At 40.9% G+C, this 16,350-nt stretch overlaps 1 long non-coding RNA gene across 9 annotated transcripts in view; it reads right to left on the bottom strand.

Annotated features, from left to right (window-relative positions):
• The window catches only part of LOC139359923 (uncharacterized), a 255,904-nt gene that overhangs the window by 229,812 nt on the left and 9,742 nt on the right, over nt 1-16,350 (bottom strand). For all 9 annotated transcript variants that reach the window (XR_011616590.1, XR_011616588.1, XR_011616591.1 and 6 more), the window contains exon 2: nt 12,734-12,894. This is a non-coding gene — a long non-coding RNA (uncharacterized lncRNA). The remainder of the gene's footprint in view (nt 1-12,733; nt 12,895-16,350) is intronic.

Here is a 16,350-nt window from a genome sequence, read left to right as displayed (position 1 = left end):
ATAGACCAGAATACATAATTATGATCATGACATCATGACGTGTGCTACAGAAAAAAAAGAAGACAGTTTCATCAGACCACATAATATGGGGACCTGACCCAGTCTTGTGGTTTATGGAAGATTTCCCTGAGGAAATAACATTAAGGTGAGGTCACAGATTGAGTTGGAGTTCGCCAGGTGAAGAAAGGGTGGAATGGCATTCTTAGACAAGGGAACAGCAGATGCAAACACATTGTTATAAAGGATGGCAAAGTTTTCAATCCATCAATCTTTTTTCTCTTTCCCCTCTTGCTCCCTCTCTCCCTCCTTGTCTTTTTCTCTCCTTCTCCATATCATTCTTACGTCTTTCTTGTTTTACTTCTAATGTGGTTAATATACATTCATCTGCTTGCTATTGGTGTCGTTAAACAGATAATATTGCTGGGTCCCCAATTTGCATAAATGCTGCGGTGGACTTTCCTTCCAAATTTCCATCTCTAAGCATGCCCCCACATAAACACTGGCATTCAGTGGTGTGAAAAAAAAAAATACAAGGCCACAAAAAACTCCTCATTCCACTGAGTTTTGCATTACATTGCAAATCACTCAGACATGATTTCTGGTACTGACCTTGCACCAGCTTCGAGGTGTCTTGGGCTGCTGGTGGATCCTGAGGTCTTCACGTGGGCAAGGCAGCCACAGTTGAGTTGGTTCAGCTTGCAGATTTGGTAAAGAGTTTGGAAGACATTTCCCTGGGAGTAGAAACAAGTGGCATCCTTCCAGGAGAAACAGAACTCTTTTCACGTCGTTCGCTCTGATTCGCGCTACATTAAAATAAACCTTCAGTGTCAGCTTCTGGTGCGAGCCTCAGGACTCTTCTAAATGTATCGTCTTCACAAAGGCATTTTCACTGTTCATCAACAGAGTGCCATGGATTTGACGCTCTGGTATTGGAGTACAGGTTTTGCAGTTATTTATTTACCGAGAGGGAAACAGAACAGTGGTTCCATTTGCCACTCCTAAATTTATTGTCAGTCCCTCTGTGTGGTGTAAAATTGTTAGTCGTCTTCAACAGCTCTCAGAAATAAGCATTCCAAATATATTCGCCTACTGTACAAAGATGTGCTGATGCCACTCCTTGCAATTTTGCCAGAGAGGATGGGAAATAGTAGATGTAACTGGTAGGAAATGAATCTTGAGAAGAAAACAAAAACCTAGGACTTTTGCAAAGCCTATGAAATAGCAGGAATTGCAAAGGTGCTTCCTAGCATAGCCTACTTAAAAATGGCCAGGTTAATCACTACAGGCATAAAGGACAGGAGAAGGAGTGTTCCCATATTAACACAGTGGGAAAGGGCAAGAGGATGAACTTTCTGTGTAAGATGGCCCCAACCACCAATGGTCAACCAATGGGCCCACCAGTTCTTCCATCTGCATCCACTACCTGGCAACTCATACCCTTCTCTCTTCTCTGCCAAAAGAAAGAAAAATACTCTGACATTGGCCAGAGAATAGGAATTGTGTAAACTCAAGCAATTTGGAAGTCCCCAAACCTTTCTGCCTGAAGGGAGAAACTTCCCGAAAACAAACAGGAAGTGGAACAGAGGTTTGCAACTATTTTACCACCCAAGTCAAAGATGTGCTGGAGTGCGAGTGCCACAGGTCACAGGAACTGATTGGAAAGATCTCTTCCCAACTCAGCATTCTGTAACCTCTTAATGGCAGCGTGAAATCGGCCATGATTACCAATCAGGACTAAGCTAATTTATCAGCACACTTCTGCCTAACATCTACAGTTATCCACTTCCTACCCCTAGATTACATATCTATTTATTCATTCATTTAATTCATATATATTGAGTCCTTATTATGTGCCAGCACTCTGGAATAGGAAATCCAGTCCCCATTTTATACATGTAAAAGCTGAAGTTCAGGCCGGGCGCGGTGGCTCAAGCCTGTAATCCCAGCACTTTGGGAGGCCGAGACGGGCGGATCACTAGGTCAGGAGATAGAGACCATCCTGGCGAACACGGTGAAACCCCGTCTCTACTAAAAAATACAAAAAACTAGCCGGGTGAGGTGGCGGGCGCCTGTAGTCCCAGCTACTCGGGAGGCTGAGGCAGGAGAATGGCGTAAACCCGGGGGGCGGAGCTTGCAGTGAGCTGAGATCCGGCCACTGCACTCCAGCCCGGGCGACAGAGCCAGACTCCGTCTCAAAAAAAAAAAAAAAAAAAAAGCTGAAGTTCAGAGAAGCGAGATGACTTGTCCAGAAACACTTAGTGCCAGCCCTCTCCCAGGCCCTAGGAAAACAGGATGAAAAAGACCAATTAGGTCCTTGCCTACATGGAGTTTAGATACCGTCCACTTTAAAATCTGTATTTATTATACAATTATTCGTTTATTTTTCATTGTTAAGAAATGGCATGAAGGCATGTAAAAGAGACCAGTGGAACTTCCGATCAATGGAAAGAAACTATATGGTCACAAGGAGCGAAAGTCCTGTCACAAAAAGTAAAAGCGTTTTATATGATCTTGTGGGTGTTGCAGATGTCTAAGCGTGTGTCTGATTTTCGTTCGTATTGCCAGTCACCCAAAAGAGTCACAGATAAGCCCTCGGGGTCGAACTCCCAGTTCCCATTTTATACATGTGAAATGGGAGTGGTTACGCCTTTAAGACGTGGGAAGCGCCAATATCACATCTTTAGGAAGTGGAATAGGAATATTGATTGACACCTGAGACCCCCCAAATGAGGCTACATATGCCCAGATGCTTTGTAAATAAAAAAGCGTTTTGTAATGTCACCACTGATCGCCATAATTATTAGTGGCTGGCATTGTTATTACTACCGCATAAAAGCATAAAGTCTTCTAATACCAAACCTGAACCTGAGCTTAGCTTTCTAGAAGAAAGAACCAATGTTAAATTTTTAGGTGTTGTTGCCTCCAGAGCAGCCCTCCAGAGAATTTCCTGGGGTGGTAGGGAGGGGATGGGGGAGAAAGCGGGTTAGAAAGCCAGGATTTTCTGAGGGCCAATGTTCTGCAGTGTCTGAGATGATAAGCAGACGGAGATTCCATTAGCTCCACTGATCCAGCATTGGGCTTTAGCCAACAGCAGACCCATCACGAGACCCCGGGCCAAAGATGAGCAACAGCTGCTGGAAACCGAGGCTTCTCTCCCCATCCACACAGTAAACCACTCTTCCTAGCGAAACAAAATGTTCTCATTTAAAATTATTTATTTAGTTTTTAAAGAAAGCCATGCGAGGCATTAAAGTTGTGCTGAAGCTGGTTGTGTTCAAAAACTCCAAATGATAACAAATGTTTTTATTTTATTTTATTTTCCAAACCATACGGATGTGCCAGCTCAACGCATCACCACTTGTTTATGCCAGAGCAGCTGTCGGCACCCTGATAATGCTATATAGCATCACTCAAGCACAGATTGCCAAACCAATGGAAATCATCTCACAAATTGAAAAAATAAAAATAAAAATAAAACCCCACTTCAAATAAGATTCCAACTGTAAACTTCTGCAAGAAAGAGGGTCGGGTAGAGGGGTGCGGAAATCCTATAAGCAGTCTTAAAATTCAGCATTGTTTTAACCAGGATAAAGTGTGACTCGTCTGGTTAATCACAACTAGTATTTGACCTTTACAAAGGTACAATTTATGTTTCATGGCCAAGTGCAATTTTGTGTTTTCTTTTTTTAATTATAACACTATGATTCAGAAGTCAGCCGCAAGAACAGAGTTTGGAAACTTGATTCCCTATAGGTTTTAGGCACTTTTTATGTATTTATTTGTTTTGACCATGAAAAAATAACCACTCATGACAGGGGTAAATTGCCAAAGACACACATCTCGGCCTGGTGTCCTAGAATCACCCGAAACCTTTATTAAAGTCAGTTCACATGTCCAGCCCCTGCATCCTACACAGATGAGAGTAAGTTAAGCAGAGGATTACACTACAAGGAAAAGTCCTCCAGCTGGAAGGAAGCGAGCTCTGAAAGAACACATAGAACGTTGTGCTTCTGTTTGGCCTCTGTGAGCCAAAATTCTACCTGCTGGAACTTCCTTTATTGTCAATATTTCATGCTGCAGACAGCTAGCAGGGGACTAGAAAGAAACAGGAATAGAAGTCATAGGCACAGCCCTCCAATGCAGGAGGCACTATGCATGATCTCATTCAATCCCTGACTTCAGCGAGATAAGCAAGATTATGACCATTTTACAGATGCAGGAATGGAGGCCTGGAGTGGAGAAGTCACTTGTCCAGGGTTGTTGTGAGTTGAACTATATCACCCAAAATGTGTGTTGAAGTCCTAACCACTAGTACCTGTGAATGTGACCTTGTTTGGAAATAGGGTCTTCGCAGATATAATCGCGATCCAAGTTAAGATAAGATTGTACTGGAATAAGGTAGGCCCTCAACCCAATGTGGCTGGTGTCCTTATAAGAAAAGGAGAAGAGGGGCCGGACGCGGTGGCTCAAGCCTGTAATCCCAGCACTTTGGGAGGCCGAGATGGCCAGATCACGAGGTCAGGAGATCGAGACCATCCTGGCCAATACAGTGAAACCCCGTCTCTACTAAAAAATACCCAAAAAAACTAGCCGGGTGAGGTGGCAGGCACCTGTAGTCCCAGCTACTCGGGAGGCTGAGGCAGGAGAATGGCGTGAACCCAGGAAGCGGAGCTTGCAGTGAGCTGAGATCCAGCCACTGCACTCCAGCCTGGGCAAGAGAGCGAGACTCTGCCTCAAAAAAAAAAAAAAAAAAAAAAAAGAAAAGAAAAGAAAAGGAGAAGAATCACACACACAGAGGCAAATGTCATGTGAGATACGGATATGTACAGAAAGCAGAGGATGGAAGGACACATGTGAACACCATGTGACAATGGAGGCAGAAGTTGGAGCAATGTGTCTACAAGCCAAGGAAAGCCAAGGATTGTTGGCAACCACCAGAAGCTAAGAGAAAGGCGTGAAACAGACCCTCCTCTAGAGACCTCACTAAGAGTGTGACCCTGCCGGCACCTTGATTTCAGACTTCCAGCCTCTAAGCTGTGAGAGAATAAATTCCTGCTGTTTTAAGCCACCTCATTTGTGGTAATTTGTTATGGCAGCCCTAGGAGATTAATACAAGGCGTTAATATGGTTCAGACATCTTACAATGACTGGATATCTTTTGCTCAAAATGAGAAAAAGAAACACTCTTGGCTGGGAGCAGTGGCTCACACCTGTAATCTTAACACTTTGGGAGGCCGAGGCAGGAGAACCACTTGAGCCCAGGAGTTCAAGACTAGTCTGGGCTGCACAGTGAGACCCAGTCTTTGCAATTTTTTTTTTTTTAAATCAGCTGGGCATGGTGGTACACTCCTATAGTCCCAGCTACTCAGGAGGCTGAGGCAGAAGGACACTTTGAGCCCAGGAGTTTGAGGCTGCAGTGAGCCATGATCCCACAACTGCACTCCAGCCTGAATGACAGAGTGTGACCCTGTCTCCAATAAATAAATAAATAAATAAATAAATAAATAAATAAATAAAATACAGAGAGAGAGAAGCAATTTCTATGCAGGAATTTTGGTGCATTTCAAAGAATTTCAAAGATAAAGGAGAAATATATGACAGGGAATGGCAGAACTGGGAAGCCTTCTCCATAGCTCTGTTCATGACTCAGTATTGAATGCCTTCTCCACGACACATGTCTCACCAGGTATTGAGGATTCAGAGCTGAGTCCATAGGCCTTGCCTTGGAGAGCTTAGCATTCGGTTTATAATGCTGAGTAATACTGGAAATGCCAGTGATGGATTTTACAATGCAGCGAGGTACTGGAGGCATTCTCATCAGAGAACTCACCTTTGCATTAGACTTAAAAGGATGAACAAGATAGTGCATGATGGAGAAGGCATAGAAAATTGCCAAGCAGATGGAGCTCTTTGAGCAAAGGCCTAAAAGCAGAAGGTTGCCAGGTTTAGTAACAAAAGAAAACAAAATTACAGAATTCCAAGCTAAGTTTGAATTTCAGATAAATAATGAGTTTTTTTTTTCAGTATAAGTATTTGTTATGCAATAGTTGGGACATGACTTATACTAAAACAGTATTCATTGTTTATCTGAAATTCAAATTTAATTTGGCATGCTATATTTTCTCTGGCAATCTGATTGAAGCATGAACAGGAGAATTGTGTCCAGAGAACCACTAAGGGTTCCATATAACAGGGGGGAAGAAAAAAAATCTGAGCAAAGGGCTGGCAGAAAGAGAATCTGAAACAGCATGGGGAGACCCGGTCTTGAAAAGGTTTCCATGCCATGCTATGGCAGTCGAGAGACAACATGGTGGTTAAGAACCTGAACTGTGGTGCCAGAATGCTTGGGTTTGAACATCACCTTCACCGTTTACTCATGATATAAACTGGATCCTCGGTTTACCCATCCGAAAATTAGTGATAAAATAACATCCAATCCACAGCATTGCTGTGGCAAGTAAATGAATGGGTACATAGTAAGCATTCGTCCATGTTAACTGCTATTATTGGCACTGGACACACGCTCATGTATAAAAGCAAGAAACAAATCATGTATAAAAGCAAGAAACAAATGCTACTATCCAAATCCAGATGTTATCAGAGGTTGGTAGACAAATATTGAGAGCACATACTGTGTACTTGGGATACAAACGTTTATGATGAATTCCTTGCTCTCCAGAGGTATGTGTGTGTTTGGCTACAAATTACCTAGAATACCGACTATGACAGTGGGTTCGATTATTTTTAAAGTACTTGTTACCAGCTATTATTTGTTGGGCACTTTCTACGTACCATCTCCATAGTCAAACGCAATGAAGTCTATCAACTCTGAGATGCTCTTTACAAAATTATCTGGTTTAATTCTCATAAAAATCCAGTGATGTTGGCATCATTATCCCCAATTTATGCATGAGCTATCCAAGAATGGAGGTGGAATTGCAACAATAGGAGCTTGGGTGTCAAACGTCAACGCAGGCAGGAGCTGAAGACATCCTATGAATAGAATGGGGGATGTTTAAGGCAGTATTTGATGGGAATGTAGAATTAGATCAGGTGACAGGAAGGGTGGCGATTGAGGAACAACTGCAAGGAAAGATCCCTGGCAGTGATTCACGAATTGGGGTGGTGAGGCAACATTGAGGAGAAAGGTTGATTGATGCAGAAGCCATGTGTTAGCAAAGAGAAGCCCGGCATCTTCACAGGAGGGTCTCCATTGGCAGGGTGAGCGGTTTTCTGTGGCTCTGGTGATCTGCTGCAGGTTTTACAGAGAGGACAGTCAGACAGGATGCCTGAGCTGGTTCTAAATGACAATCTGGAAGGAGGGTGGGAGCCAGAAAAGTCAACCTCTTGCCCAGACTCATCCCTGGACAATGGCTTGCTCAGGTTGATTTATTTCTCTGGAACCAGTCTAGCCAGTTTGGGTGCCCTGGATTCACTAGCAGTGAGCCAAACCTGGGGATGCCCAAGGCTTGATATATCTGCTTGCCCTCCTCTCAAGGGACGTGATATCATCCAAGCACCAGCATGGGTCATTTTGATAATGCACTATCTGGCCTCATTTGACAAGAAAAATCCTACCAAGGAGAAATCACACCTCAGTCCAGGGGCCTCCAAGTAGTGTGGGTTTAAGGAATGACGAACCATTTTGCTCACATGAGAAATATGTGGGTCTCTTCAAAGGCGAAATGGTTTGAGGAGGAGAGCGTTCTTTGAAATCTCAACATTTAGTTAGCAAACAAGGTTTACTCCTCATTGCATGTTGCAGTTCAGATTTTTTTCCTGGGTTTAAGACTTAAACCAATTAGTGTGAACACATAAATCTCCATGTTTTCAACATGTTTATTGAGTGTCTATTTTGTGTTAGTTTATTGAGTATCGATTTTATGTCAGGCACTATGTTCGACTTTTACATACTCTTTGAACATTAGTACATTCTCACTTAATCCTAACGGCACCAAGTGTTATCTCTATTTCATAGATAAGAAAACCAAGATTCAGAGAAGTTAAGGGACTCATCCATGGTCAATTAAGTGATAGGGCACAAACCTTGAATACAGGTCTCTTGACCCTAACCCTTATCTTTTTACCCACTTTTTATCTTTCCAAAGGATTAAAAGACAAATAGTGTTCTTTATTTTCTAGATGATGAAAGAAGAGAACCATGGCCTGATTTTTATTGACTCAGAGAGAGAAAAAACCGTCTCAGAATATCCTGCTCTTCTGAACTCTATCAACTTAGAGATTCTTCCTGAAATATTCCTATTGCCAAACACACAACACACATACACACACACACAACTGAAGCTATAACAACATCTTTACTCTTTAAAAGGGTCCTGGAAACAGCTTGAAATCAAAGATGCAAATCTTTTAACACTTTGTCCTAAGAAAATATCATGGGGGTAAAAATCATGGCAATGGATTTCAGGTAGTGCAGTTAACAGGTGTCTCTTACTCTCCATAGTAATTTTTTTTGCTAGAAGTTGCATGTAAATTGATTGTTGCTTAATTCAATGTGATTTAAAATTCACTCGCAAAACTTCAATTGAAATTAGTTCTACAGCATCTTGGTTTATAAGATGAATAGTCCTTTTGTAATCTGTGCCTTTACAAATTGTGATTCCTTTAAATTGTGTTATAGGAAAGCTGTGACTATCTATCTGCTGGAGAGGTTGATAATTTCTTTATGTTTTCCTCTTCTTGGAAACAACTCTAACTTAAAATTGGTCAATCTCAAAACATTGAGAGATGTAAGTCCTCTAAGTCTCCATGGGGCACTTAATATAAACTCTTGTAAAAAAAAATTCACCTGCAGTTAGGTATAGACATTTCAAGTTCTTGGGTCTCAGCGTTCCCATCTAAAAAAAATAGACTAAATATTCTTCTCATTAACTTATATATCTGTCAAATGCTCTCACACCTCCCAGGCTCTCAAAGTCAGAGTTTCTGGATACAGAAGTATAACATAGCCTGGAAATGATGAAGAGACTCCTTTTCACACACACGAAAAATGATAAATTCTAACTAGGAAAGAGAAATGATAATAAACAGATTACTGGAGCCACCTGGTTTGTAGAACTTTTATTATTCAGACAAGAATGTCAAGTTGCATAGAATTTACTCATTAGGGTCCTTACTGAAGACTTAAGCTGCACCCAGAGAGGGCCAAAGAGTCCACGAAAATAGCAGCCGTTCAAAGATCATCTCCTTTCATGACAAAAGCGCTCATTAAATCAGGTGCAACAGCAATGTATCTCGACATAATAAAGGCCATATATGACAAGCCACACCTAGCATCATGTTCAACGGTGCAAAGCTAGAAGCTTTTCCCCTCTAAGATCAGGAAAAGACAAGGATGCCCATGGTCACCACTGCTATTCAATGTCGTACTGGAAGTTGTAGCCAGAACAGTTACGCAGGAGAAAGAAATAAAAGGCATTCAAATCAGAAAGAAAGAAGTACAATTGTCTCTGTCTGCAGAGGAGCAATAATTTGGGGTGGTAGTGCTAATGGCAATGATGGTGATAATACTGCTGATGGCAGTAGTGGTCATGGTGATGGTGATGATGGTAGTAATAGCAGTCATGGCAATGATGATGGTGACGACGATGGTGGTGGTGGTAGTGATGGTGATGGTGCTGGTAATAGTGATAATGATGGTGGTAATGATGATGGTGGTAGTGGTGGTGGTGATGATGATGGTGGCAATGATGGTGGCGATGATGGTGGCTCTGATGGTGGGGATGGTGATGGTAGTTATAATAGTAGGTGTGGCAATGGTGCTGGTGAGCATGGCAGTGGTTGTGGTGGTGGTGATGGTGGTAGTAACCATGGTGATGGTGGTAGTGATGGTGGTGATGGCGATGGTGGTAGAAATAGTAGTTGTGGCAATGATGATAGCATGATGGTGTTTGTGGTAGTAATGGTGATGGTGATAGTGGTGGTGGTGATGGTAGCAATAGTAGTTGTAGCAACGATGCTGGTGATGTTAATAGTGTTGGTGGTGATGGTGATGGTAGTAGCAACAGTAGTTGTAGAAATGATGGTGGTGATGATAATGGTGGCGATGATAATGACGGTGATAGTTATTGTGGCGGTGATGTCAGTGGTGACGTTAGTGGTGGAGGAAATGACATGGAAACTGTTATTTCAATAGCCTTGGAACTAATACATACTCTCATTCACTGCCCTTGATTCATCTTCCACTCTCCCAACACTCAACCTCTAACCAGCATGCTTCTCTTGGTGTCTCCATACAACTGTCCCCCTGATATAAGTCTATCTTATCATCTCCCTTTCTCGCTATTCCTCTTTTCAAATCTAATTCTCCAACCAGAGACCTCTCTCATCTGCCCGCACTGAGTCCAAATACTTTATTAGTGCCTCTGTATTTCTGCCATGTGCATGATTTTTTCTTCTCCTTTTACTCTTTTGGAATGACTTCATTCATTCTACCGTCTTTTATTTACTTTCAGACCTGTCTTATATGGATACCATCATATTGGAACAGTCCTCTTCTTTTAAATGGTCTCCAAAATTATTTGGCTATATGGTGTTTCTTTGGAATAAGTCCTAAAATGGTGAAATGTTTTCTCTTTCTGAAACTTCATGTCTGTTGTAAAGGCCTTTATGCACTCCTAAAAGCTCCCCTCTCCTGTTCCAGAAGGCATCTGGACTGGTTTAGTCCACCTGTCCTGATATTGTGCTAAGAAACTATTACTGCATTGCATATTCTCCTCCATGTTTTCTTTTCTAAATAAATAACTGAACCAATTAGAGAATCCTAGCTCCTCCAGTACATGCAAAATGCCCTTTCTACTCTCTTCTATTAACTGAAGTTTCTTTGGCCTTGGGTCTTCTCTTATGTCATGAGTTTATACCAATACTCTGTGAATCTAGGTTTAGCATATATAGTTGTTGTCTATGCTGCACTGTGATCTTGCATATAGTAGATTCTCCTCATCCAAATATCACTTTTAAGGATGTCTGTTGGAATAAGAAGTCATTGGGTGACTGAATGAGCAAACACTGACTCAGTGCTATAGACCTAGCACAATGGTCAGCATCTACTGGGCACTCAATATTTGTTGACAGACTGACTGATTGACTGAATGAATGAATGAAAATGAGGAACTGAGAAAGAATGAGAAGACATGTTCCAACCATTCTCCTTGAGATGATCAGAAAAATTGTCACAAAGGAAGTAAGGCGATTTGCTTTTGGTGGCTAGAATTTGGATTGACAAAGATGAAATGGATAAGGTGATAGGTTCCCTAGGAGGAACAAACAGGATATGATGGTGGAGGTAAGAAGCAAGTCTCATCTCTTTCCATGAGAATATTTCCAAAGATAATCTCCTTTTCCTCCTCCTCTTTCTTCTTCTTCTTGGATAATGGCTCTTTACACTTCTTTTTTTTTTTTTTTTTTGCCTTTTATGTATTTATTTATGATTGTTTTAACTTTTATTTTAGGTTCAGGTGCTTATGTGCAGGTTTGTAATATAGGTAAAATACTGGTGGTGGGGTTTGGTGTACATATTATGTTGTCACCCAGGTGATAAGCATAGTACCCAATAGGTAGCTTTTTAATCCTCACCCTCCTCCCACCTTCCACCCTCAAGTAGTGACTGGTGTCTGTTGTTCCCTTCTTAGTGTCCATGTGTACTCAGTGTTTAGCACCCACTTTTAAGTGAGAATATGAAGAATTTGGTTTTCTGTTCCTGTGTTAGTTTGTTTAGAATAATGGCCTCCAGTTCCATCCACGTTACCGCAAAGGACATAACCTTGTTCTCTTTTTATAGCTGCATAGTATTTTATGGCATATATGTGCCACATTTTATTTATCCTCTAATCAACTCATGCAAGGCCACTGACTGCTAGAAGGTACCTGGAGTGAGTGAGGTGGCTCTAGCCACTTTCCCGTGGTTTCTCACAATCCACCAGGACTCAGCCCTCACTTGCCTGGGCCATGCACAGTGGTTCTCAGTGTCCACTGTCAGTGTTTTATATTCCCACAGCCTCTGGCCCTATTAGAATGGTGACAAAACCTCCACTGCTGGTTCCAGGCGGTGGCCCCTTTTTGGTTCCTATCACATTGCTAAGTTCCAGAAGAACACGGAAACCCTGGCAGAGAACACTTCTCTTTAAAGACTGAGGGAGCAGAAGTTGGAGAGCAGATTTGCTTATCACTCAGCAAGGCAACAAAGAAAGAGCTCTGCTGTCTGTTCAGACCGAATGCACCCAACTCATACTGTCACACTGCAAGTTTATCTCCCCAACTAGATGTACATTCCTTAGAAGGACTGTGTTTCATTCAACTCTGTACTCCCACAATGTCTAACACATGGTTTGAAAACAGTAAATATTTATAAGAACAAATTGGTGAAAGCTTATCCCTTAAGCTGGCCTGAAATGAGTCATCATCAATGGTGCTTAGGATGATACAGTACTTGAGACTACAAGCTTTGGACCCAGAGGGACCAGGGGTTATGTCCTGATTCTGATCCTGTTGAATGACCTTGACCTTGACAAGTGATTACAATTTGAAGTGTCAGCTCCCTCATCCACGCGGTAAACACACCAGAACCTACCTCACAGGGTCAGATGAGGATTAGATAAGACAATATACTTAAAACGCCAAATAGCACCTAACATATGTCAAATGTTTAGTAAATATGACCCACAATTATTCCTTACATTATGGCTTAAATATATAAAGTATAATCCAGAAATACCTATAATAAGGGTCATTCCCCTGTTCAACTTCACAAAGATGCTGAAGATCAAGGTGATCTAAGATGACAGACCCAGCAGAAGTGGAGGTCCCAAATGATGATCTTGAGACCTCTCAGATAAGCAGAGGTGCAGGGAAAGGTAAAGTACATGGAGATGAGATCTGAAAAAAATAAGAAAATTAGGCCCCTCTTAAATTACCTCTACCCAGCATTAATCACAATGGATGCAGCATAAGGTCTATTTTTACACCAACACTAGAGGTCACAGGCAGTGGACATTTTGTATTTTTTTTTCTACTTCTCAAATTACTCAGGACTCAAAGTGGAAAAGATGACCTGTTGGTTTGCTGATGGGATATTTTAGGCAAAGTCATGGGGCACTGACTTTTCTCTTCTCAGGACAAAGTAAAGTGATGCTTTGTCAACCACCTGGCCAATTTTGTTGCTGTCGACAGTGGATCCTAATAACATGGTCGGCAAAGTAGGTTGGGGCCTCCTGTGTGATCTACTTTAGCTCCTGGGTTTCCTATACAGACTGTCTCCATTGATCAGATATAATCGAATAATGGCTGAAATTCTGCATCTCCATGGGCCCTATAGGCCATTTCTTTATGACATGACCGAATTGGCCATAGCGCATTCAATTTGTTTTAATGGCCAACACAGATGCATTTAAGCGGATTGACTGTGCAGCGATCCAAATTGTCCATTAAGAAGGTGGCCAAAATAACTGGACCAAAATCATGTACCCCCCATCCACTTATTTTGGGATGTCTAGACTTGGCCGCACCTTTAATTTTCTTAAAACCCCCGTTAACTAGCTCTGTTTAATGTTGATGCTACAGTGTTCTTGAGAATGAAATGAAGCAGGTTTGAAAAAATAAAAAGAGATTTTTAGGATGATTCTAAACCTTCTGATCTGAGTGAAGTAATAGGAAGTAAGCACCTCATTCGAGCTCTGAAGATTTACAAGGATATGAGAAATTAAATGCATTGGTGCAGATTGCTACTAATACTCATTTTATGAGGAGGGATTTATCTTCTCACATTAGCAGCCCCCAAGGTTGTGATCTGTCTCTATAATATGTACCTGCATTTGAACAATTGACAATTGACTTCATCTGTTCCTACTTTGCTAATTTAATCTGTGAAGAATAACTACTCTTGCAGGAATTTTAAAGATGAAAAACACATCCATTATATTATTGAATACAATTGATCTTTGAGTACCTGTGTATGGTTAGATATATGCATTTGATTCCTTTGTACAACTATCAGACAGTCTATATAGGAAGTCTCATTTATTAGGTAGAGGTAGAATGTGTCTGCTAAGATATTTTCAACTAGATATTTAGCAGTACAGGACCAGTTATTGCTAACAGAAGTAGGCAAAAAAAAAAAAAAAAAAAGAATACAATCAATCTGATCTATCTTGAACTTTCATGTTTAAAGTCTCTATTTTCCATTTCAGTGAGCATTTTTCTTTTATATATGTGTCATCAATAGTCATGGGCAAAATCAAAAAAGAGACACATCAAAATAGAGTAACTAGCAAATAAATAAAAGCATCTCAGCTGTCTTCCAAGCAATATATTTCTCCCATCATTTGCTAAAATTACTGGTATTTTAAATCGATACTGTGTTTTTTGACTTTGAAAATACATTTTCACTACAGTCTCGTTTTATTCTCCAGGACTTCTTCTAAGTCAGGTATGGCTATCCCCATTTGGCTGATGAGGGAAGCACAGCAAAACTGAGGGACTTACCAAGGTTACATGGTAATTAGTGGCAAATGGAGGAACTAGGGCTGCTGCCTCAGAGCCTTGGTCCCCCTCCTGAGAAGGCAAAGGATGATCTGCAGTCACACTGACTATCTAGACCCAATTCTCTTATAGACTCGGAGGAGGATGGCTCATCTCAACCATAACATCCCCAGGGTCGCAGTTCTCTTGATCCCAAGCAATTTTCTCAAAAGCAATATAGTGTCATGGTTAAAAGTGAAGTATCTGGATTTGAATCATATCTTCATTTTTCTTGGACATAAACTAAAGATAACAATAGCACCTACCTCATAATGTTATTCTATACTATCTCCTGACTGGGTTTATGAGTTCTCTCCTGTTGACCAGTCTATACTGATTGGGCCACTATGACTACCTAGTATTCATTAAATATTTATTGAATGAATAAATGAGAAATAAACAAGATGACAATATCAACTGCCTGTCATATAGTCTTAAATACTCTATAAATGTTCACTATTACTAATAAAAGTCTTTGTAATAGATTATATTAGAAAGACAGAGCCTTAGTTTCTTCATCTCTAAAATGGGCTAAATAATATTGCTCTTTTAGGGTTGTCAGAACTATTTTAGAAAGATCCATACAGGCTGCCTGGTATGGTATTTAGTCTTAGTGCTGCTGAGCTGTTATTATTATTGTTGGTGGTGGTGGTATTTACAAACTTTGGGACTCCTCTAAGATTTTGCATATGTAAAGCAAGTGAAAGTGGAAAAGAAGCAATTGAAAAAGGCTATTAGTCACTGGGCAAAATCAAAGGAGAGAGGCATCAAAATAGATAGCTAGCAAATAAATAAATATATCTCAACTGTCTTTCAAGTAATATATTTCTCCCACCATTTGCTAAAATTTTTAGTATCTTAAATTGATACTGTATTTTTTTGACTTTCAAAATACATTTTCACTGTGGTCTCATTTTATTCTCCAGGACTTCTAAGTGTTCACCATATATCAGACATTTATGTACAACACAATAACTAGCCTATGTGGAAAATATCTGATTTACAGGTTATAGAAGCTGAGGCTCAGCCCTGTGCAAGGTCATGGCTGATGGAATTTGGGTGCCATTGTGCTTTTCTCCAAAATCTTTGATTTTTTTGAACTATATGTCCCTCAACTAGTGCTCTTGCCCTTCCTCACACTGAAGCATATTCCTCTCTAGGAATTTAATGCAGAGGCAAACTTTGAGAGCAGAGGCCAAGTGAGGCTATTGTAGCTGCTCCCCCATTGGTTTGAGGGTAAGGCAAGGACTAGCATCAAATATCTGACATACAGCAGGGGCACAGTAAATACCTGCTGGATGATTAATAAATTCCTCCTTATCTGGGGAGAAGATCAGAGGGGCAGAAGTCTCAGGGCTTTCTCACCTGCCTTGGGTCTCAGGCAAACCCAAGAGGCTCCACGAGAACTCAAGACCACAGTGGATCTCGGTCACACTATTGCTACTGCAAACATTTTTCAGGATATATCTCATATATTCTCTCAATTTAGAAAGAGAGATTTGTTTAGTGGCCCTACATTAATACCTTCCCTTCTGCTCTACCCCACAGCTCCCGCGTTCAACAGGCCCCCAGTAGTCCCCATTTGTAACACACGGCAAATTTAATGATACTTGGGAAACATGAACCACCTCCTCAACTCTTCTATTTTTTTACAGCGACACAATTAGCCAGATGACGAAGCTCTTTAAAATGAAAGAAAACACTAAAAAAAATTGATTTTTTTCTACAGAGCCATAATATTAAATGTATCATTCCAAACTGAAGTGGGGACTAATTTAGAAGCGATGCATAAATCTAAAACTATCTGAGTACGGC

This window comes from Macaca nemestrina, chromosome 18 (assembly GCF_043159975.1).
Source record: "Macaca nemestrina isolate mMacNem1 chromosome 18, mMacNem.hap1, whole genome shotgun sequence".
Classification (NCBI taxonomy): domain Eukaryota; kingdom Metazoa; phylum Chordata; class Mammalia; order Primates; family Cercopithecidae; genus Macaca; species Macaca nemestrina.
The sequence above is the reverse complement of the archived record's forward strand: the minus strand, read 5'-3'. Positions and strand labels throughout refer to the sequence as shown.